Source organism: Dermochelys coriacea, chromosome 13 (assembly GCF_009764565.3).
Source record: "Dermochelys coriacea isolate rDerCor1 chromosome 13, rDerCor1.pri.v4, whole genome shotgun sequence".
Taxonomy (NCBI): domain Eukaryota; kingdom Metazoa; phylum Chordata; order Testudines; family Dermochelyidae; genus Dermochelys; species Dermochelys coriacea.
Genome location: NC_050080.1, coordinates 37,545,040 through 37,569,346, shown reverse-complemented (window position 1 = coordinate 37,569,346; position 24,307 = coordinate 37,545,040). Strand labels below are relative to the sequence as shown.

The window sequence follows — 24,307 nt, the reverse complement described above, 5'->3', positions numbered from 1 at the left end:
AAGTGTCCCATTGTCTCCCTGGGCCAAGCTGGATCTGAGGTCCCCATCCCGAAGAGGAGTCCCCACAACCTTAACCCGCCACCTGTGATGCTCTCCCTGGGGGATTCCAGTAGCAGGATCTCTGTCCCCTTCTCAGCTCTGCCCCAGACAGGACACCCCAGGCGGCTGGAAGTTAAATCTGAAGCTCTGACTTCTCTGGGTGGAGAATCAGCATCAAATGCACCAGGAGTGGGTCAGTAATCGCCCTGTCTTGAGATAACGGCTTTGGGGTGAGGCCATAGAATATCAGGGTTCGAAGGGACCTCAGGAGGTCATCTAGTGCAACCCCCTGCTCAAAGCAGGATCAATCCACTATTTTTGCCCCGGATCCCTAAATGGCCCCCTCAAGGGTTGAACTCACAACCCTGGGTTTAGCAGGCCAATGCTCAAAACATTGAGCTATCCCTCCCTGCTGTCACCCCAGATTAGGCCAGGCAGCCTCCAGAAGGGCACTGACAGGTCCTTTGTGGATGCTTCTCCTTCTCCATCAGCCCACAGTGACAGGCCAGGGCTGTGCCAAGACTCATTTGGTCCAATGGGAAATTGTGGTTTTTACTAATGATATTTGTTCTCAGAAAGTCTCGTCTCAAACCTGTCTGAATTCCTGAGGGGAAACTAATTCTTTCCCCCTAGTTGTGGGTAATTTTTAGGTGAAAATTTTAAGGTTTTGGTCACTGTAAAAGAAACACTTTGGGGGTTTTTCCCATGGAAAAATAAAAAAACTTTTGTGATTAGCTCTAAACAAGTCTTCACTCAGGTGAGTGGATGTGTTGGAAAATCCCACCTTTATGAACTGACCGGTCATCCACACACCTCATTTGAACCCAGAAGTATGCAGTCAGGCAGCAGCAGAGACAAACAAACAAAAAGCAAATACTGTACTGTGTTAAACATAAACTATTAAAAAAGTAAACAGAAAGTTTAAAAAACAAGATTTGGCAAGGTAAGGAACTGGTTTCTCTGTTTGCTTCTGTCAAGGTTCCTTCCCCACTCTGAATGCTAGAGTACAGATATGGGGACCTGCATGAAAACCTCCTAAGCTTACTTTTACCAGCTTAGGTTAAAATGTCCCCAAGGTACAAACTATTTTACCTTTTGCCCTTGGACTTTCGCTGCCACCAGCAAACATCTAACCGGTTTAATTTTATTAGGAAAGAGCCCGTTTGGAAATGTCTTTCCCCCCAAAATCCTCACCAAAACCTTGCACCCCCATGCCTGGGGAAGGTTTGATAAAAATCCTCACCAATTTGCATAGTTGAACACAGAACCAAACGCTTGGATCTTAAGAACAATGAAAAAGCATTCAGTTTTTTAAAAGAAGAATTTTAATAGAAGAAAAAGTAAAAAAGAATCACCTCTGTAAAATCAGGATGGTAAATACCTTACATGGTAATTAGATTCAAAACATAGAGAATCCCTCTCGGCAAAACCTTAAGTTACAAAAAGACACAAAGACAGGAATATCCATTCTATTCAGCACAGCTTAATTTTCTCAGCCATTTAAAGAAATCAGAATCTAACGCATCTCTAGCTAGGTTACTTACTAAGTTCTAAGACTCCATTCCTGTTCTGTCCCTGGCAAAAGCATCACACAGACAGACCCAGACCCTGCGTTTCTCCCCGCTCCAGCTTTGAAAGTATCTTGTCTCCTCATTGGTCACTGTGGTCAGGTGCCAGCGAGGTTATCCTAGCTTCTCAACCCTTTACAGGTGAAAGGGTTTTTCCTCTGGGCAGGAAGGATTTAAAGGTGGTTAGTCTTCCCTTTATATTTATGACATGCCCCCCAAATCACAGCTAGGGTGAAACGCTGGCTGGGATTTCTTCCTGGAGCTCTAGGAAAAAACAGAGTTAATAAGACACATGCACCTCTAAATATATTACCAAGTATATAAAGACTAGCAATATTTTCCACATCTCAAGGGCGATTGTAACCAGTTGATTCTGGGAAACTTTCACGGGAGAGTGCATCAGTCACTTTGTTAGAAGCTCCTGAGATGTGTTGGATGTCAAAATCCAAATCTTGGAGAGCTAAACTCCACCGAATACGTTTTTTGTTATTTTCTGTGGTGGTATGAAGACACTGTAGTGCAGCATGGTCGGTTTGCAGGTGGAAACGCCGTCCCCAAACATATGGGCATAGCTTTTCCAGAGCGTAGACGATGGCGTAACATTCTTTTTCACTGACTGACCAGTTGCTTTCCCTCTCAGACAGCTTCTTGCTGAGAAACATTACAAGGTGGAATTCTTGATCCGGTCCTTCCTGCATTAAAACTGCTCCCACACCACACTCGGACGCATTGGTGCTTACTAGGAACGGTTTGTCAAAGTCTGCCGCCCTTAGTACAGGGTCAGACATGAGTGTCGTTTTAAGCTGGTTAAAGGCCTTCTGACACTCTTCAGTCCACTGAATGGCATTTGGCTGTTTCTTTTTGGTTAGGTCCGTCAGTGGGGCGGCGATTTCGCTGTATTGCGGTACTAATCGCCTGTAATAACCGGCCAAGCCTAAGAAGGATTGGATCTGTTTCTTTGACTTTGGGACAGGCCACTTTTGCATAGCATCCACATTGGCCTGTAGGGGGTTGATAGTACTTTGACCCACCTGGCGTCCAAGGTAAGTCACTCTGTTTAGGCCTATTTGACACTTCCTAGCCTTAACAGTTAGTCCTGCCTCCCTTATGCGCTTGAAGACTTTTTGTAGATGTTCCAAGTGTTCTGCCCAGGAATCCAAAAATATGGCCACATCGTCAAGGTAGGCGACTGCATATTCCCCTATTCCTGCTAGGAGACCATCGACAAGTCTTTGGAAGGTGGCGAGTGCATTCCACAGCCCGAAAGGGAGTACATTAAATTCATACAGCCCAACATGTTTGGTGAAGGCTGACCTTTCCTTGGCGGATTCATCTAGTGGTCCAAGGTAGAGATGAACTGGGCCCGTCCCAGTTTCTCTAATAGTTCATCTGTGCGTGGCATTGGATAGTTGTTGGGGTGAGTTACAGCATTTAGCTTACGGTAGTCCACACAAAAAAATGTATCTCCCCTCTGGTTTGGGAACTAGAACCACTGGAGATGCCCATACACTGCCAGAGGGGCGGATTACACCCATCTGTAACATATCCTGGATCTCCCGTTCTATAGCAGTTTTAGCTTGAGGAGACACCCGGTAAGGTTGGACTTCAATTGGGTGAGCATTACCTGTGTCAATGGAGTGGTATGCCCATTCACTCAGACCTGGGGTGGCTGAGAACGTCAGTGCATAGCTAGTGCACAGCTCCTGGATCTGCTGTCCCTGCATACGCCCAAGAGTCATGAAGTGGTTCACCTTTTCCACGCCACCAGCACTTTTCCCTTCATACTAGACACCTTCAGGCCACTCAGCGTCATCTCCTCCCTGGGCTGTAAACTGACAAACCTTTAATTCTCTGGAATAAAAGGGCTTTAGAGAATTAATATGGTACACCTTAGGCTTTCGGTTGGAGGTGGGGAATGCTATGAGATAATTAACAGTTCCCAGGCACTCCTGGACAGTGAATGGCCCTTCCTATGATGCTTCCATTTTATGGGCCTGGAGCGCCTTTAAGACCATGACCTGGTCTCCTACTCTGAAGGAATGCTCTCTGGCATGTTTATCATACCAGGCTTTTTGCTCTTGTTGAGTATCCTGTAGGTTTTCTTTAGCAAGGGCTAGAGAGGTTCGGAGGGTGTTTTGTAGGTTGGTTACAAAGTCCAGAATGTTAGTTCCTGGAGGTGTAAATCCCTCCCATTGCTGCTTCACCAACTGTAATGGCCCCTTAACCTCGTGGCCATATACAAGTTCAAATGGTGAAAACCCTAAACTGGGATGTGGTACAGCTCTGTAGGCAAAGAGCAGCTGCTGCAACACTAGGTCCCAATCATTGGAGTGCTCATTTACGAATTTACGTATCATGGCCCCCAAAGTTCCATTAAACTTCTCCACCATGCCATTTGTTTGATGGTGGTAAGGAATGGCAACCAAGTGATTTACTCCATGAGCTTCCCAAAGGCTTTCCATAGTTCCTGCCAGGAAATTAGTTCCTGCATCTGTGAGGATGTCGGAGGGCCACCCTACCCTGGCAAAAATGTCTGCTAGTGCCTGGCACACACTTTTAGCCCTGGCGTTGCTTAGAACGACTGCTTCCAGCCATCGGCAAAATCCATGAAAGTCAGTATGTACTGCTTTCCTCTGGGTGTCTTTTTCGGAATAGGACCCAGAATATCCACAGCTACTCACTGAAATGGAACTTCAATGGCTGGAGAGGGGCTTTGACCTGGTCTTGGGGTTTTCCCACTTTTTGGCATACGGGTCACTGGGGCGAGGGCGAGGGCGGTTGCTGGAGAATGGTGTGACGGGATGATAAGGTGGCTGGAGGGTTCCTTGGGGGTTAGGTGGGGCCTTGGGCTGCCCCCGGTAGTAGGGTATGGTCTGAGGTTGTCCCTTCTGGTATCCGCTCCAACTGCAACCAGCTTTTTGCTTTTTTGCCACTTCCACCCTTTTGGCTCCAATCTCCCTCGCCTCGATTACAGTTTTGGGCTTCCCATCTAGGATGTATCTTTCTATTTCGTCAGGAACACCCTCTAAGAACTGCTCCATTTGCATTAGGAAGTGCAAATCTTCTGGAGATTTAACACTTGCTCCTGATATCCAGACATCCGAATGTTTCACAATGTGGTAGGCATGTCAGGTAAATGACACATCTGGTTTCCACCTTAGGGCTCTGAACCGCTGATAGGAATGCTCGGGGGTTAGCGCCATTATGACTCTTGCCTTGGTTTTAAACAGTTCATACTTGTTCATGTGTTCCTTAGGCCTTTCAGCCACCACCTCAGCTAAGGGTCCACTGAGCTGCGGCCTCAGCTCTACCATGTATTGGTCTATAGAGATGTTGTACCCAAGATAGGCCCTTTTGAAGTTTTCTAAGAAGGCCTCAGTATCATCGCCTGCCTTGTAGGTGGGGAACTTTCTGGGATGGGAAGTGGTACCTGGAGAAGAATTGCTAGGGTTTGTTGGTATATTCTGCTGAGCCTTTGCCTTCTCCATTTCCAGTGCATGCTTCCTCACTTTTTCCTTCTCCTCCTCCACATGCTTCCTCTCTTTTTCCTTCTCCTCCAGCTCTTTGTCCCTTGCCTCCATTTCTTTTTCCCTGGCCGTGTGTGCATCCATCTCCATCCGTATGAGTTCTATCCATCTTTCATGTTCCTTTTGTTTTTCCTCAGCTTGAAATCTGGTTAATTCCAGCTTTTGTTTTACTGTGCAGTCTGTCATCCTAACCTCTCTGTTTTTAACTAACTTTACACCCGTGAGTTAGAAACAAAACAAAAAACTTGGCTTGTAAAATTTTGCTCTGCTGTAATATGATACCTATATTCTCTGATAGTGATTGTCAGACTACAGAGAAATCCTTAAAAAAAACCCCTATCACCTTTGTCTCCAGGCAAATAGGAGAAAACCCCTCTAGTTGCTCTTAGGGAAAAAAAAAACTTCAGGTCTGTGAAGACTTGTGAATTTCCCTGCAGGAGGTTAACTACCCTGGCTTTAGGTAGAGAAAACTCCAGCTCACAAAAGCTCCCTTTTGTCTCTGCTCTGGCCCCAAAGCAGAAAAAAAAAAAACCCAACTGCTTTCAGCCCAAACCCTGCTTTTCAGCAGCCCAAAGGGAAAAAAAATTCCTTTTAAAATCTGTGCTTCTGGTTCAAAAAATTTCAAATTGATCTCAAAATGATTTCAAGTTAATCCCATCGCTCTGCCACCATGTCAAGGTTCCTAACTCATTCTGAATGCTAGGGTACAGATATGGGGACCTGTATGAAAACCTCCTAAGCTTACTTTTACCAGCTTAGGTTAAAACTTCCCCAAGGTACAAACTATTTTACCTTTTGCCCTTGGACTTTCGCTGCCACCACCAAACGTCTAACTAGGATATAATTTAGAAAGAGTCCACTTGGAAACATCTTTCCCCCCAAAAATCCTCCCAAAACCTTGCATTCCCCTTCCTGGGGAAGGTTTGATAAAAATCCTCACCAATTTGCATAGGTGAACACAGACCCAAACGCTTGGATCTTAAGAACAATGAAAAAGCATTCAGTTTCTTAAAAGAAAAATTTTAATAGAAGAAAAAAAGTAAAAAGAATCACCTCTGTAAAATCAGGATGGTAAATACCTTAAAGGGTAATTAGATTCAAAACATAGAGAATCCCTCTCGGCAAAACCTTAAGTTACAAAAAGACACAAAACCAGGAATATCCATTCTATTCAGCACAGCCTATTTTCTCAGACATGTGTGGGAAATACTGAGTATCAGATGTTTTAGAAATGTGTACCAAATAGTGGAAAAGAGCAGAACAAGTGGCGGGGCTGCGGGTAACAAGAGATAAAGGACAAGGCCAGAAAACTTTGGCTGAACTGAGGACTGATGATCTAAGCAGTGTCTGAGAGTCTTCACTACAACAAGATAATGGAACTCAAAGATAAGAACGTTGGGAACATTGGGTGATAAACAACAGAAAATGAATAAACAAGTGCTGTATATATATGGCTGTGGGAAGGGAAATAAAGTGCTTTTTACCAGCAACTGTTTCAGTTGTCCTGTGAGCCAGCCTGCTAGCAGCAACAAATGGTGACCCCGACGTGATAGAATTCTGTGAATTTGGTACCACGGACAGAGGAAGAAATAGCAGGGACCGCCGCTGCCGGTGTCCTCCGTTCGGGTAAGGAACCGGGACGCCCAACTGAGGCGGGGGAGCTCCCACTGAAAGGTGAGCGGCGGGGAATATCTCTCATAATGGGAGCAGCAGCATTGGCAGATGAGCAGGCCGTGTTTAAGGTCTTAAGCAATCTGCTTAATAACCAGGGAGAAAAATTTTCCCCAGAAGCTCTGCAAAAAATTGCTTCGGTGGGGAAAAGCGACGGGGTTTCCTGGTTAATGCAAAGAATGTGTTTGACTCTTCGGTGTGGAAAACATTGGGGGAAGACATGTGGGACTCTGTGGGGGTCGGAAATAAAGAAGCTACTGCCTTGAGCCCTATCTGGTGGACTGTTCATCGAGCCGTTACCACCGCAGCGGCTCAGGCAGGGGCGCGTATTGCATTACGCGAGGCATTAGAATCATCAGCGAAAGGGGCCTTCACGGTAGGAGCAAAAGACTTTTTTGGTAAAACAACGCCTATGATTCCTTTGGCGCCATTGGACCCCAGTGAGGTACTGTTGCCCTTGGAGGATGACGACTCAGATCGGGGCGAACCGATGGCCGTGGATCAGCCGGTGTCGGGGGAATTGTCATCGGGCAATCCAGAGAACCCGTTACAAGGGGGGTCAGGATTGCTGCCCGCGGTTGTGCCATCAGCCCCTCCCCGACAAGTTCGGATTACTGACTTACCTAAAACTGGAGATTTTGATAACTTGATGCAGGACCAGATAATTCGGTGGTTATATAAGGAAGGTATTGCAGCTCAACAGATGATGGATGAGCTGGATAGAAAGGAAAACAGACCGCAAGGATCGTCACGATCGCATTTGCTGCAACAGCTTCAAGAGCACGGCATACCTGACCCCTCACGTTTGCCCCATATTTGTAGGTTGTGTGGGCATTATGATTGTACGGAGCATCTCACTCCCGAGGGAGAGTTGCGACCGACAGCAGAGGAAGAATATCGTAGAATTCGTGCCCCCGATACGCAACCGGTTCGACCAAAAGTGAAACCTCCGCCACCTACGTGTTCTTCAATTGGACGAGGGCAAGAAGAACGGGGGACGGGGGTGATTTGGAGGGATGGGGGGGAGGAGCGGGATCTCCTGACCCAATTAAGCGCTGGCATGGATTGATAAAGGATGCTATAATTGAAGGGGAATTTTTGGATGCCATACCGGCTACTTTCCCGGTATCGGTATCAAGAGAGGGGGTTAAATATTGGGTGCCATTAGACTGGAGATTGATGAGGGAGGCTCAGAAAGCTATTGTGGCGTACGGCTTGAAAAGTCCGTATGTACAAGCGTTATTAGAACAGATATTCTCGGGGCAAGCGATGTGTCCCTTTGACGCCCAGAAATTTGCAGATATGTTGTTAACACCCACACAGAGATTATTATGGAAGGATTCATGGAGAAAGAAGGCTGAGCACGCGGCAGTGCTTAATTTAGATAGACCCCAGGACGACCCTCTCCATGTAGCAAATATAGACATGTTGTTGGGACAGGGGCGATTTGAAGAGCCTCAGCTACAGGCGCGATTGGTACCCCAAATATTACAACAGTCTCAACTTCTAGCATTGGAGATATTTAAGGAGCTCCCTGATTTGGGCACCTCTTCACCCCCATATTTAAAAATCACTCAGGGTATGGGCGAATCCTTTGCCCTCTTCTTGGACCGTCTAAGGACGGCATTAGATAGGGCCCCTAATTTAACACCAGAAGCCCGATCGGCGCTAGGATTAGATTTAGCTCTTCAAAATGCTAATCCCACGTGTAAGAAGATTTTGGTGACTTTACCAAAATCGGCCTCCCTAGTCGAAATGATTGAAGCCTGCACTCGTGCCCCCTTGGTGGAGGAGGAGGATAAGGCAAAGATTCATGCACGCGCCTTGGCGGTAGCCTTGAATACCTCCAAGCCGAATTGGCGAAAGGGAAGGGAGGGGGCGTGTTATCAGTGTGGGAAGATGGGTCATTTAAAACGGGATTGCCCAAAGAAAAGAGGTCAGCCACAAAACAATGCACTTCCCTCCCCGTTTCCCGGGACGTGTAATCGATGTGAAAAATTCGGTCATAAAGCTACTGAGTGTCACTCCCGGTTTAAAAAGGATGGGACCCCTTTGTTGGGGTTGGGAAACGCCTCGCGGAGCGCCAACCGGCAGGGCGTGAGGACAAACAATACTCCGGCTGCTTGGATGGCCTCCGCGGGGCAACCGCCGGCAGTGCTGGAGTTGATTAGTCTGCAGAAGAGAAGAATGAGGGGGGATTTGATAGCTGCTTTCAACTACCTGAAAGGGGGTTTCAAAGAGGATGGCTCTAGACTGTTCTCAATGGTAGCAGATGACAGAACGAGGAGTAATGGTCTCAAGTTGCAATGGGGGAGGTTTAGATTGGATATTAGGAAAAACTTTTTCACTAAGAGGGTGGTGAAACACTGGAATGCGTTACCTAGGGAGGTGGTAGAATCTCCTTCCTTAGAGGTTTTTAAGGTCAGGCTTGACAAAGCCCTGGCTAGGATGATTTAACTGGGACTTGGTCCTGCTTTGAGCAGGGGGTTGGACTAGATGACCTTCTGGGGTCCCTTCCAACCCTGATATTCTATGATTCTATGATTCTATGATTTGGCCACCGCCACCGACTTTACTTTAGAGAATGATGAGGTAAAACTTGTCCCTTCCATGGCCTCTGGACCACTGGGGCATGGGCTAAGTGCATTGTTGATTGGCAGATCATCTTCTTCCCTTAGGGGGCTTTTTGTGCTTCCAGGGCTAATTGATGCTGATTATAGAGGGAACATAGTGATTATGGTACGAGCTATATGCCCGCCTATTACAATAATGGCCGGAACTAAAATTGCACAATTAATACCCTTTCGTGCGATTGTTCCTGTAAAGGCATCCCAGATAAGAGGAACTGGGGGCTTCGGGTCGTCCAGTCAGGTAGACCTCACACCACTCACAACGGCATTTGTTTTGTCAGTGGGACGGGATCGTCCCACTAGATTGGTTCAATTTCAAGGCCCAGATGGTGCTTCTTTTGAGCATCAGGTCCTTGTTGATACTGGGGCAGATGTGATGGTGTTGCCCCTGCAAGGTTGGCCGGCGACATGGCCACTTCGACCGGTAACCACACCTCTTCAGGGCATTGGCGGACAGCGTGAGCCCATGCTGAGTGAATTTTTTATTGACATTACTGATGTAATCGATAATATGTTAAGGGGGTCAGTCCGCCCTTACCTTGTCGATACAACTATTTGGTTGTTGGGGAGGGATTGCTTGAGTCAATGGGGGGTGGTGATCAGCTCCCCCCCTTTCTACTAGCGGCCGCTGAGGAGCAGCCAACCCTGGCATTGGAATGGAAATCCGATGAGCCAATTTGGGTTGCTCAGTGGCCGCTGCCAACAGAAAAACTTGCCGCATTAACAAAACTAGTAGAGGAGCAAGTAGGTCTTGACCATCTAGAACCCTCGGTTAGTCCATGGAATACACCTGTATTTACTATCCTAAAGAAATCAGGAAAATGGCGCTTGCTCCAAGATTTGCGTGCCATTAATACTATTATGGTCGATATGGGTGTTCTACAGTCCAGTTTACCTGCCCGGTCCATGCTCCCCTCGGGGTGGCCATTACTAATCATTGACTTGAAGGATTGTTATTTTACTATTCCATTACACCCGCTAGACAGAGAAGGCTTTGCTTTCTCTATTCCGATGGTAAATCGTGAAGCACCTTCCGTACGGTATCAATGGAAGGTTTTGCCCCAAGGAATGAAAAATTCCCCTACCATCTGCCAGCTCTTCATTGCATGGGCAATACGCCCAATCCGAATGAAGTATCCCCAATGGAAAATATATCATTACATGGATGATCTTTTATTTGCGGCACCCGTAGCTTTTGAACCCATGGTTATAACGCAAATCACCTTTACGTTAGCAGAAGCAGAAGCAGGGAGCAGTATGACTGCTCAGAGCTCCGGTACGAAACTGTGGAAAAACCTGAGTGTCTCTGGATTAAGTTTAGAAGTGTGTGCAGCAAGAGTGATGTCATGGTGGGAGTCTGCTATAGACCACCGGACCAGGGGGATGAGGTGGATGAGGCTTTCTTCCGGCAACTCACGGAAGCTACTAGATCGCATGCCCTGATTCTCATGGGTGACTTTAATTTTCCTGATATCTGCTGGGAGAGCAATACAGCGGTGCATAGACAATCCAGGAAGTTTTTGGAAAGCGTAGGGGACAATTCCTGGTGCAAGTGCTAGGGGAGCCAACTAGGGGGAGCGCTTTTCTTGACCTGCTGCTCACAAACCGGGTAGAATTAGTGGGGGAAGCAAAAGTGGATGGGAATCTGGGAGGCAGTGACCATGAGTTGGTTGAGTTCAGGATCCTGACGCAGGGAAGAAAGGTAAGCAGCAGGATACGGACCCTGGACTTCAGGAAAGCAGACTTTGACTCCCTCAGGGAACAGATGGCCAGGATCCCCTGGGGGACTAACATGAAAGGGAAGGGAGTCCAGGAGTGCTGGCTGTATTTCAAGGAATCCCTGTTGAGGTTACAGGGACAAACCATCCCGATGAGTCGAAAGAATAGTAAATATGGCAGGCGACCAGCTTTGGCTTAATGGTGAAATCCTAGCGGATCTTAAACATAAAAAAGAAGCTTACAAGAAGTGGAAGGTTGGACATATGACCAGGGAAGAGTATAAAAATATTGCTCGGGCATGTAGGAAAGATATCAGGAGGGCCAAATCGCACCTGGAGCTGCAGCTAGCAAGAGATGTCAAGAGTAACAAGAGGGTTTCTTCAGGTATGTTGGCAACAAGAAGAAGCCAAGGAAAGTGTGGGCCCCGTACTGAATGAGGGAGGCAAGCTAGTGACAGAGGATGTGGAAAAAGCTAATGTACTCAATGCTTTTTTTGCTTCTGTTTTCACTAACAAGGTCAGCTCCCAGACTGCTGTGCTGGGCAACACAAAATGGGGAAGAGATGGCCAGCCCTCTGTAGAGATAGAGGTGGTTAGGGACTATTTAGAAAAGCTGGACGTGCACAAGTCCATGGGGCCGGACGAATTGCATCCGAGAGTGCTGAAGGAATTGGCGGCTGTGATTGCAGAGCCCTTGGCCATTATCTTTGAAAACTCGTGGCGAACGGGGGAAGTCCCGGATGACTGGAAAAAGGCTAATGTAGTGCCCATCTTTAAAAAAGGGAAGAAGGAGGATCCTGGGAACTACAGGCCGGTCAGCCTCACCTCAGTCCCTGGAAAAATCATGGAGCAGGTCCTCAAAGAATCAATCCTGAAGCACTTAGAGGAGAGGAAAGTGATCAGGAACAGTCAGCATGGATTCACCAAGGGAAGGTCATGCCTGACTAATCTAATCGCCTTTTATGATGAGATTACTGGTTCTGTGGATGAAGGGAAAGCAGTGGATGTATTGTTTCTTGACTTTAGCAAAGCTTTTGACACGGTCTCCCACAGCATTCTTGTCAGCAAGTTAAGGAAGTATGGGCTGGATGAATGCACTATAAGGTGGGTAGAAAGCTGGCTAGATTGTCGGGCTCAACGGGTAGTGATCAATGGCTCCATGTCTAGTTGGCAGCCGGTGTCAAGTGGAGTGCCCCAGGGGTCGGTCCTGGGGCCCGTTTTGTTCAATATCTTCATAAATGATCTGGAGGATGGTGTGGATTGCACTCTCAGCAAATTTGCGGATGATACTAAACTGGGAGGAGTGGTAGATACGCTGGAGGGGAGGGATAGGATACAGAAGGACCTAGACAAATTGGAGGATTGGGCCAAAAGAAATCTAATGAGGTTCAATAAGGATAAGTGCAGGGTCCTGCACTTAGGATGGAAGAATCCAATGCACCGCTACAGACTAGGGACCGAATGGCTCGGCAGCAGTTCTGCGGAAAAGGACCTAGGGGTGACAGTGGACGAGAAGCTGGATATGAGTCAGCAGTGTGCCCTTGTTGCCAAGAAGGCCAATGGCATTTTGGGATGTATAAGTAGGGGCATAGCGAGCAGATCGAGGGACGTGATCGTTCCCCTCTATTCGACACTGGTGAGGCCTCATCTGGAGTACTGTGTCCAGTTTTGGGCCCCACACTACAGGAAGGATGTGGATAAATTGGAAAGAGTACAACGAAGGGCAACGAAAATGATTAGGGGTCTAGAGCACATGACTTATGAGGAGAGGCTGAGGGAGCTGGGATTGTTTAGTCTGCAGAAGAGAAGAATGAGGGGGGATTTGATAGCTGCTTTCAACTACCTGAAACGGGGTTTCAAAGAGGATGGCTCTAGACTGTTCTCAATGGTAGCAGATGACAGAACGAGGAGTAATGGTCTCAAGTTGCAATGGGGGAGGTTTAGATTGGATATTAGGAAAAACTTTTTCACTAAGAGGGTGGTGAAACACTGGAATGCGTTACCTAGGGAGGTGGTAGAATCTCCTTACTTAGAGGTTTTTAAGGTCAGGCTTGACAAAGCCCTGGCTAGGATGATTTAACTGGGACTTGGTCCTGCTTTGAGCAGGGGGTTGGACTAGATGACCTTCTGGGGTCCCTTCCAACCCTGATATTCTATGATTCTATGATTCTAAGTCTGTTTGTGGCGCCAGAAAAGGTTCAGACTAAAGCCCCTTTTTTGTATTTGGGACTTCGGGTCACTGACTGCACCGTACGCCCCCAACAATTGAAAATCTCTCCTCATGTTCGCACACTGTATGATGCACAGAAACTGCTAGGTGAACTTCGCCCCCTTTGTGGCATCACAAATCAGGATATACTTCCTCTTCTTCCTTTATTAGAAGGGGGGAGAGCCCCGGGAGATAAACGACAACTGTCGGTATTACAGAAGCAAGCATTACAACGAATAGGGCAGAAGGTGGGGGATGGTTATTCCGGGAGATATCGGGAAAACTTACCCCTCATAGTAGCGGTCTTTAGCCTAGATGCAGTATTGGAAGCGCTATTATTTCAATGGGATACAAGGGATAAAGACCCCCTAGTCGGTTTAGAATGGATATTTCCACCGTGTAAAAATGTGCGTACGGTAACTTCCAGAATTGAGGCAATAGCCATGCTAATAGTGCAAGCACGGAAAAGAGTAACTGTAATGACAGGACTTGATCCGCATCAGATTTTGTTGCCATTTTCAAAAACGATGATTACACATCTGTTGATGTATGACACTGTGTTTGCTGTTGCCCTAGCAAATTATCAGGGACAATTGAGTTGTCATTACCCTCCCCACCGCCTGTTTTCTTCCCCGTTGCAGTTGGAAATACACCTTATGAGGCAGGAGAATCCAGTGACAGGAATAACAGTATTTACCGATGCGGCGGGGCGAACAGGGAAAGCAGGGGTTGTCTGGTGGGATGGACATACTTGGGCCCATAAGAAGGTTATTAGTGAGGGGTCGGTACAGATATTAGAACTCCTAGCTATACTTTTGGCATTTGATCACTGGAACCGAGAATCGCTCAACGTGATGAGCGATTCTAAATATGCTGTGGGGTTAGTAAACAGGTTGGAGAGAGCTATGCTGGGAAAGGTTCATAATCCAGCATTGCAACAGATACTCTTGCGCCTCTGGCATCGACTCAATGGAAGAAGGTATCCATATTTTGTAGGCCATATAAGGAGCCATACTGGCCTGCCTGGATACTTAAGCACGGGCAACGATCAGGCGGATGCACTGGTGGGATCCGTGGTAGTACCCAATCGGTTTGAGCAAGCTCGCCTGTCTCATGGATTTTTCCATCAATCTGCGAAAGCCCTGACACGACAATTCTCTCTACCTATATCCCAGACCCGAAGTATTGTAGCCTCTTGCTCAGAATGTAATAGGTTGACACCCACCTTTCCCACCTGGGTTAATCTCCGAGGTCTAGAGGCTTTAACATTATGGCAGTCAGATGTCACCCAATATAACCAATTCGGAAAGCAGAAATACATCCATGTGTCAGTAGACACCTTCTCTGGAGTTATCTGGGCTACACCCCACGTGTCCACGGGCAGTAAGGAAGTGATAAAACATTGGCAGGCATGTTTTGCTGCATTAGGGGTGCCCCGATCGATAAAAACAGACAATGGAGCTGGTATGTGGCCAGGCGCACCACAATCTTTTTGCAAATGTGGGGGATAACACACAAAACAGGAGTGCCAGGCAATTCGACAGGCCAGGCCATTATTGAACGATCTCATGGTACTTTGAAAGGAATGTTGGATAAGCAGGCACAAACTGAGCAAGATGCAGTAGTTCAGACACCAGCTGGGCAATTAGCTAAAGCGGTATATGTCCTTAATTGGTTGCAACCTAGTAGTGCTGATAACAATCATGTTCCAATGCAAAGACATCTAGGAAGTATTGGGATAGAACATGAGCAGAAGAAACCTAAGGTGAAATGGTTTGACTATGCCTCTCAACAATGGAAGGGGCCAGCACAATTGCTAACCTGGGGACGGGGTTATGCTTGTGTCTCCCTTGATGTAGGTCCTCGGTGGATACCTGCGAAGTGGGTGTGGCCCTGGATAGAGATCCTGGGAAAAGATGAAACTGCAGTTCCTGTTGATAGCCCTATGGCTGCTTTGGCCAGCCTCTTCTCTCCCTACTCAAATTGATCCACGCCAGAATGTGTGGGTAACATGGGCAAATCAGACGGGGCAGTCGTCATTTTGTTTGTCAATGGCAACACCAACAGACTCCTTTAGCACATGCCTTATTGGTTACCCTAGTATAAATTTGGAAAGGTTTCGAGGTTATGTAAATAATAACACTATTTTACAATCAAGTAATTATAATAATATTAACATTAATGCTACTTGTTATAAAATGTATAATGGAGCACCAGGAGCATTATGCCCGGGACTAGCTTGGGAACTTTTACAGGGAACTATTATAAACTCATTAAACCGATCTTTGTACAATCCCCCGCAAGAGTTAACCTTATTGGGGTCCCTACCAGCTACAATTAATAATACTAATAATTATTCGATGGGTTGCATTGAGTTTGGAGGGCAATTTCCTGTATTATATTACAAGTATGGATGGAAGATGAATATGTCAATGTATCATAATATGCAAAATCTCACTCCTGTGGCTTCGTTTGTGGTAGGCAATTATTGTCACGCTGGTGGGGCTAATATAGGTATTCAACTACCCCCTAAAGGAATTTGGAATAATGGGTCTGCAAAGGCCCTACCGCCGGGTACCTTCCTTATTTGCGGGACTCGTGCCTGGCAAGGTGTTTTTAGTTACCCTATAGGTGGACCATGTTATTTGGGCAGGCTTACACTTTATGCCCCTAGTCGTAGAATACTTAGCCAACAATCAAATCGTACAAAAAGGGCACTGGAAGATTTTACCCCGGATTGTAAGGATACGGTGAATTTTTGGGACACTCCTTCAAAAGTATTTGCAGCGTTTCTTGCCCCTGGTGTTGCTACTATGGAAAATGCTTTTAATTTAGAGAAATTAGCTTGTTGGAGTATTAAACAGTTTAATTTAACATCTGAAATATTAACTGCGTTATTAACCGATGTAGATAGCATTCGCCATGCAGTTTTACAAAATCGTGCTGCAATTGATTTTTTGTTATTAGCACATGGACACGGATGTGAAGATTTTGCGGGTATGTGTTGTTTTAATTTGTCAGATCATTCTCACTCTGTTCATGAAGTACTTGCAAAATTGGAACAAAATATTCATAAGCTGACAAAGGAGACCAACCCTATTTGGGATTGGTTGTCGGGATTTGGATGGCCTGTTTGGATAACATCGTTGTTGCACACCCTTTTGTTAATTGGTATCTGTATTTGTATAATTTGTTTGTGTGGTCCATGTATAGTTCAATGTATGCGTTGGGAAATGTCACGGATGATTCAAGCTGCTTTTAAACAAAGAGGGGGAGATGTGGGAAATACTGAGTATCAGATGTTTTAGAAATGTGTACCAAATAGTGGAAAAGAGCAGAACAAGAGGCGGGGCTGCGGGTAACAAGAGATAAAGGACAAGGCCAGAAAACTTTGGCTGAACTGAGGACTGATGATCTAAGCAGTGTCTGAGAGTCTTCACTACAACAAGATAATGGAACCCAAAGATAAGAACGTTGGGAACATTGGGTGATAAACAACAGAAAATGAATAAACAAGTGCTGTATATATATGGCTGTGGGAAGGGAAATAAAGTGCTTTTTACCAGCAACTGTTTCAGTTGTCCTGTGAGCCAGCCTGCTAGCAGCAACAGACATGTAAAGAAAGAATCTAACGCATCTCTAGCTAGATCACTTACTAAGTTCTAAGACTCCATTCCTGTTCTGTCCCTGGCAAAAGCATCACCCAGAGCCTTTGTTTCTCCCCACCTCCAGCTTTTGAAAGTATCTTGTCTCCTCGTTGGTCATTGTGGTCAGGTGCCAGCGAGGTTTCCTAGCTTCTTAACCCTTTACAGGTGAAAGGGTTTTTCCTCTGGCCAGGAGGGATTTTAAAGGTGTTTACCCTTTCCTTTATATTTATGACAGCTTCATTTCAATTAAGATGGTTAAAAGCAGAAGCAGCAATGTTCAGTTGTAAACTTTTGAAAGAACCAGAACACTTTATGCAGAGTTAGGAACAACCTCCACTTCCCAGGTGTTCGTAACTCTGAGGTTCTTCTGTATATTTATAAGCATGGCACCGAGATCAGGACACCCATTGTGCCGGGCACTGCACAGACCCACAATCCCTACTCCAAAGAATGTCCAATTCAAACAGACACAGGTAGAATCATTTTTCTCAGTGTACAAATGGGGAAATTGAGGCCCAGGGAGATTGTTCCTAAGGGATTTGGATGCCCAGTTCTCATCAGCACTCCATGAAACTCCCAGCCCCAGGAACAAGACCAATTTCCCCACAGGCAGCCTGTGTTGAGCTGGGAAATGATCCTAAATTTCTTGGGGACAAGCCCTGTGCTTTAGCCATACAGCCAGACTCCCTGTCTGGGGCAGGGTTTGGCAGTGAAGTCCCAAAGGAGCCTGTGGGAGCTGGGCCACTCAACTCCTTGGGCTGCTCTGAGATCCCCAACTACACCCAGAAGAGGCTGCAGGGTTTGATACAGCCTCCTTGCCCCCATCAGGAGCAGGGGAAAGACCTGCCCAAAGCTGCCCCTGCCAGGCGAGGGCCCTGTACCTCATGGGCTCTGTTCCCCCTCCTCCAGCTCACCTGCCTGAGATCCATGGGCCAGGAGAAAGACCACAGGAAGCAGGAACAGGATCAAGAGCTGCATTGTCAGAGCCATCCAGGGATGGGCACAGAGCCTCTGCTAGCCCCTGGGGATTATATGGACCAGACCAGGGGAGGGGGGCAGGGCTTGGGAACCACAGGGTCACGTACAGTACTGCCTGGAAACTCCCACCCCAGATGGGCCAGGAGCAGAGACACTCATTGGGGAAACCTCAGGTCACAGCTGCACCCACATTGTGGGGTAGGGAAGGTTTCTTCTTTGCTCAGGTGCACACTGCGCATGGCTGAGGAAGTGGCTAACACGACTCAGCCCTACTAAAGGTGTTAGAAACACCCCTGAGCTTCTCTGCACTCAGACCCATTGATTTCAAGGCCCGGAGGGACTATGGTGACCTTCCAACCTGACTCTCTGGGCACCCCAGAGCCAGAACCCATGGTGACTCATGCTTTCACCGTGGCCCCAGGTCCGTTGTTTCCCTGGCTCCCTATTCAACATTTTCACCTTAACACATTGCTGTTATTTGCATTGGGGTGGCACCTTGATTGAGATCCGGGTCCTCCCATTGTGCCGGGAGATACACAGACCCACAAGCCCTGCCCAAATAGTGTCCAGTTCAAACAAACACAGGCAGAATCATGCTTCTAATTGTATCTATGGGGAAGCTGAGGAGCAGAGAGATTGTTCCTAACCCTACATAAGGAGCCCTGTTCCCATCAGCACTCCATGAAAATCCCAGCCCCAGAGACTGGCCCAAGATATGAACAGGGAGTCTGGCTTGAGTGAGATTTCTTTGGTCCCAGCTGTGACGTTGCACTCCATATGCTTTAAGAAAATATGCTGATGAATATGACATAACTGGAATATGCTTTATGCTAAATATGCCTTGTAAGGTATCATTAGAAAGCTTGTAATACACTGAGTGTGTTCCTCCTATTGGTTTGCACGGATTGTTTCCATGTCTGGAGTTAGTTGAATAAGACATAAACTTGTATTGCTGATGCAAACATCTAAAGTGGAAGCCATTAAAGGTGCTTCAGAAACAATGACCTGTGAATGGCCCTGATTACCTGCAAGCCTCCCTGTGATCTGGGGGCCCACCCAGGAAGAATGGAGGCTGGGGTCTTACAGTGACATGTGACCCTCTCACCTGATACTGAAATCCATGATACTGAAGGCGCCCGTTCTGGCAGGAGGGTTGTTCTCAGTGGTACCCCAGCGCATCAAGGGACAGTCTCACAGGGGTCTCTGTGACTGAACCGGTCACACCAGCCTTGTGCCTTAGCCCCATGGCCAGCCTCCCTGTCTGAGGCATGGACTGGCAGAGGGCTCGCACAGGAGCCTGTGGAAGCTGAGCCACTCAACCCCTCGGGCTGCTCTGAGAGCCGCAGCCTCCCTCCCTCCCTGTCACTGGAGGTGCTGTCCCCCTGAGGGGATTCACATACACAGAGCAGGCAGAATTTCTGGTCCAGCCATTCCTCCATCCCGCCTCCCCTGGGGCAGTTCTGAATGCTCCGAGTGAACCCCCATACTGGCCTTGGAATGCGGTCAGTGGCCCCTACTGTAGCTACCAGCAGGATCCAGATAGCAGGTAGGTCCAGCACTAGTAGGGTTGGGAGATGGATCTAGAAACTAATGGTGTTGGTTCAGATGGATCTAGAATGGATGTACATCGATCTAAAACTGATCTCGTGGTATATGTAGGTGTTGATTGATCTATACAGGTTATTGCTTGATCAAGATAAATCCTGAATTGAGCTAAATGGATCCAATAGTGGATTTGTGCATCTGCATTGCTCAAGCTTGGACCTCATATAGTTCGGGAATGGCTCTAGATGGGCAATGGTGTGACTACCTGGTGATGGACGGATCCCATCCCTCATCTGTCAAACATGCCAAGTCCATTAGCAGCATCCCATGCAAAATAGTGTAATGGCTGAGATAGGAAATCAGTAGAGATGCTAAGGGAGAGCGATATAACACATATCAATCAATGTGGTGCTATGAAAAACAGGCCTTGATAAATGAAGATGTCGTTCTTTGACAACATTACAAGGCTAGTTGATAGAGGAGACCATGCTAAGTGAAGAGGTAGATTTGAACTCCTGGAAGGCATTTGGAAATTGCATCATGACTTTCAGATTGACATACTGTAACAGGAACATGGCCGATGTGAAATGGGTTAAAAACTGGCTAGCCAACTGAGCTCAAAATGCAATCCTGAATGGGGAACCAAGGAGCTTTCCCACAGGGCCCTGTCCTGAGCCGGGGACCCCACTGCAGCTCATGCTTTTAGCTCTGGAGGCCCCCCGGTTTGATCCCTGGTGGATCAAATAGGAAGACAACCATCACACTGCTGTTCCCAGTGCCACATTGACAGCACTTCTGTTACTATTGGCTTAGCCTTCTCTCCACTTCTTGCCCCTCCTCTCTCGGGCACATGGACAACTGCTGTGCCATGCTCCATTATGCCCAGCTCGGGCCCTGCAGCCTCTGTCTCCACAAACATCTGGTGTTGAGCTGGGGGACGTGCGTTCCCTGCTAACACTTTAGACACTAGAGTCTCTCCTCACCTATTGTAGAGGGGGTTGTGGTTAACCCCAACTCATCTCTGCTGCGGGTGGGAACCCAACTCTTTGATCCTTCTCACGTCTCTTCTGAGCATGAAAGAGACAGGGGGAGGGGCTAAGGTCAGAGAGACCAAACATTGCATGTCAAGGTGTTGGTGATAGCAAGGTACGTGTGAGAGGCCCTGCTGAGGCCGGGAAAATACAACTCTCTGATCCAGCCAGCTCTCTTCCTCAGGACCAGATGGGACATTGTGCCCCTTAGAGAGGAAAGGCCCTATCATAGACTCAAAGAATCATAGAACTGGAAGTGACCTCAAGCGGTCATCAAGTCCAGTCTCCTGCACTCATGGCAGGCCCAGCACCATCTAGAACATCCCTGACGGGTGTTTGTCTAAACTGCTCTTAAAAATCTCCAATGATGGAGGTTCCACAACCTCCCTAGGCAATTTATTCCAGTGCCTAACCACAGTGACAGTTTGGAAGTTTTTCCTAATGTCCAATTTAAACCTCCCTTGCTGCAATTTAAGCCCATTGCTTCTTGTCCTATCATCAGAGGTTAAGGAGAATATTTTTCTCCCTCTGCCTTGGGTATAGGATCACTGTAAAGAAGCCATTATAGCTAGTGGGGAACCCAGAGCGGTAGCTCCCAACACAAAGGCACATGGGAAAGCTGAAGTCAATGCCAGACCACATGCCTCCCTGGATCTCCCAGGGCACGCCAACCAAGGTGGGGGCTGGGGCTTTGCTTGGAGGGACAGCCGTTTTCCCTGTGCAAGAGAGAGGAGGGGCGAGAAGTGGTGAGATGGCCAAGCAGACAGTAACAGAACTGCTTGCAATGTGGCTACAGATGCTGGAGTGTGATGGCTGTCATCTTAGCTGAACCATCAGGGACCAAACCGGGGAACTCCCGAGCTAAAAGCATGAGCTGCTCTAGAGTTCCTGGCCCAGAACAGGTCCCTGTGGTTTAGCCTTAGAAACCATCATTGATTCCCCAATCCAGATTGTATTTAGCACTCAGTTGGTGAGCCAGTGATTAACCCATTGCATATGGGCCATGTTGATGTTACAGTTTCTCAGTCCAAAAAGTCATGTGGCACTTTGGCAAATGCCGTCTGTGCTGTGGTCCCCAGGGTGCAACCTGGACTGTGGCACCGCTGAGCTGCCTCTCGCACTGTGATGCCGATGTTTAGCTGCAAACCTCTGGCAGGCACTGCACTTACACAGCCATCCACAGGCAGGGATGCACCCAACGGAGTTACATGAATAATCCCCCAGCCACTCATGAACCATCAATAGGGAGGCTCCAGACAATTCCACCCAGCTGCCAAGCCTGGCACCCCAGAATTGTACCATCTCGCACTGGTCAGAAGCCTGACCAATGTAAGTTCATTACCTAGTTCACCACTTCTTCATAGGAAAGTGGACATGCACCAGCTATTTTAACCCAAGCTGAGATTTCCCAAGCACTTTAGAAAACTCATTGGTAAGATTAAAACATTAAAATAAGTTTATTAACTACAGAAAGATAGTTTTTAAGTGATAATAAGTAGCAAGCAGAGAGATCAAAGTTGGTTCCTTAAGAAATAAAAATAAATGTGCAGTCTAATTTCTACTAATTAAACAGGATTTGACTCGAGCAATGTCTCACCCTGACAGACGGTACCAGAAGGTTACAGATCCTCAATACACAGACTGGGACTCTTTTCCAGCCTAGGACCACCCTTTCCCATTCAAAGTCTTTGTTTTCCAGACATCTTTCCAGGTTTTGAGATGGGATAGGGAGGGGAGAGAAGCCAAGTGATGATGTTACTTCCCCTCTTTTACACTTTCTTTCCAGCTTGCTGGATAGGTCTATGCTGTGATGTGGGTTGGTCAGCTCCCATGGCATATGTGCCTTCTCAGAGAGGCCTCTGTGATAGTGGATTGTGTGTTGATGAGCCATTAACGCAATCTGGCGAGGGATGGCTACCCCTTTGTTGTAACCGAAAGGTTGATTGTTCCCAACATCACAACTTATTTCAGTAACTCATAGAGCAATACTTCATAACTTCACATACAATGATAGCACATACAATCCAACAGGATTTTAATGTTCAATAGATCCAGACTTTTAAAATGATACCTCACCAGGCATGCTTTGTACAAAACATATCATAATTATACATCAGTGATGAATAGATGAGTTCCAGGGTGCTACTTTGAGGTAGAGAGTGTCACACCTCCCCCCTTAGTTTACTGCAAGAGTGTTAGCCACTGACTAATGCAGAGTCATCGAGCCCAAGGTCCTCTTTAGGTTTTGACCATACAAGTCCCAAGTGTTGTTAAACATTGTAGTGTTACCCACAGGAGCTCTTGCAAAGTTCTGTGTACCTTTTAAGACTTGTGGATCAGTCTAATAATCTAAAAGTTAGTCAGTGTGGTTTTTCTGGGTTTCTAGACAACAACTCTTTGTGCATATGCAGCATTATTAACCCTTCAGCTTTTCCAGCTGGTGTTAACAGAATGCATATATTAATGTTTTCTAAACGTTTTCTTCAAAAAATAATGAGATAAGTTCATAGAGGATAGGGCCATCAATGGTTATTAGCCAGGATGGGCAGGGATGGTGTCCCTAGCCTCTGTTAGCTAGAAGCTGGGAATGGGCGACAGGGGATGGATCACTTGATGATTCCCTGTTCTGTCCATTCCCTCTGGGGCACCTGGCACTGGCCAATGTCGTAAGACAGGAAACTGGGCTAGATGGTCCATCACTCTATTCAGGCAGTGCTAACCCATGAGCATCAGGGCAGGGAGCCTAGAAGAGTTAGGAGCCCAGGTTCCAGTACAGCTTCCATAGGTCGTATTGGAAATCCCAACCCAGGCCCCTAGGCTTCCTCTTCATCTGGTTTGTTTCCCCTGGAGAAAAGGACATGAGCCAAACCCTTGTCAAGCGGTCGAGTGATTTATTTTTGGAGATCTTGGTCATTACCTTTACCTGTTAAATTGGGTTAAAACTGCAGCTTGACCTGTGCTCATTGGGTCTTTCCCATGTTAGTTACCCAGATGGGGCCACCTCCCCTTCCAAACACATCTTTCACAGTGCCAGCAAGGACGGCGGAAGTTTGTTCATGGGAAGGCAAATTATGCACTGAACTGATTTCAGATGAAATGGCTGCTCTGAGCTCCTCCTTCTAACCTCCCTTTCCCTGCCCTGCTGTGTGGGCTGGTGCATTTTTAAAATTTAAAAAGCGCTCACTGCTTTTTAGCCAGCAATGAATAAAAAGGAAGTTGCAAAACAAGGAAGTGATGCCTTCCTGAGAATTGGATGAATGCCTCCAGCCTCAGACTCCCAGCTAACTTGTACCTAGCAGGTGTAACTAGGTTCTGGTTGGAGCCCCATGGGGAATTCTCCCCCTGGGTTTGAGTAATTCAGGCTGGGTCTGCTAAAAACACAAGGAAAATCATGAGTGAAAAAGCAAAGCACTGTGTGTGTTGTCAGTTCTCCTGACTCCAGTATCCCACCCCTGACACCTGGGCCACCTCCCTGCCATCAGGAGTGAACATTAGGCCCACAGGAAGAGAAATTGATACCAGGATATTCTTAGTTTCCCTTGCACATCATTCCTCTTCCACTCCATGCTTCTGTCTGGGGACAGGGGGTCACAAACAGCAGGCAGGCCTGTCCCCTCTATCAGGCATCTCAGCCCAGATGTAAAGTCCTGATCCAAAAGAGCGTGTGTGTGTGTGTGTGTGTGTGTATGTGTGTGTGTGTGTCCTGACTCTAGTCAGGGGCTATTCAGGCAGAGGGCAAACTCT

The 24,307-nt window shown here is 47.1% G+C and overlaps 1 protein-coding gene across 1 annotated transcript in view; it reads right to left on the bottom strand.

Moving 5' to 3' along the window:
- LOC119841806 (mast cell protease 3-like) overlaps positions 1–24,307 on the bottom strand; it is a 500,929-nt gene that overhangs the window by 165,817 nt on the left and 310,805 nt on the right.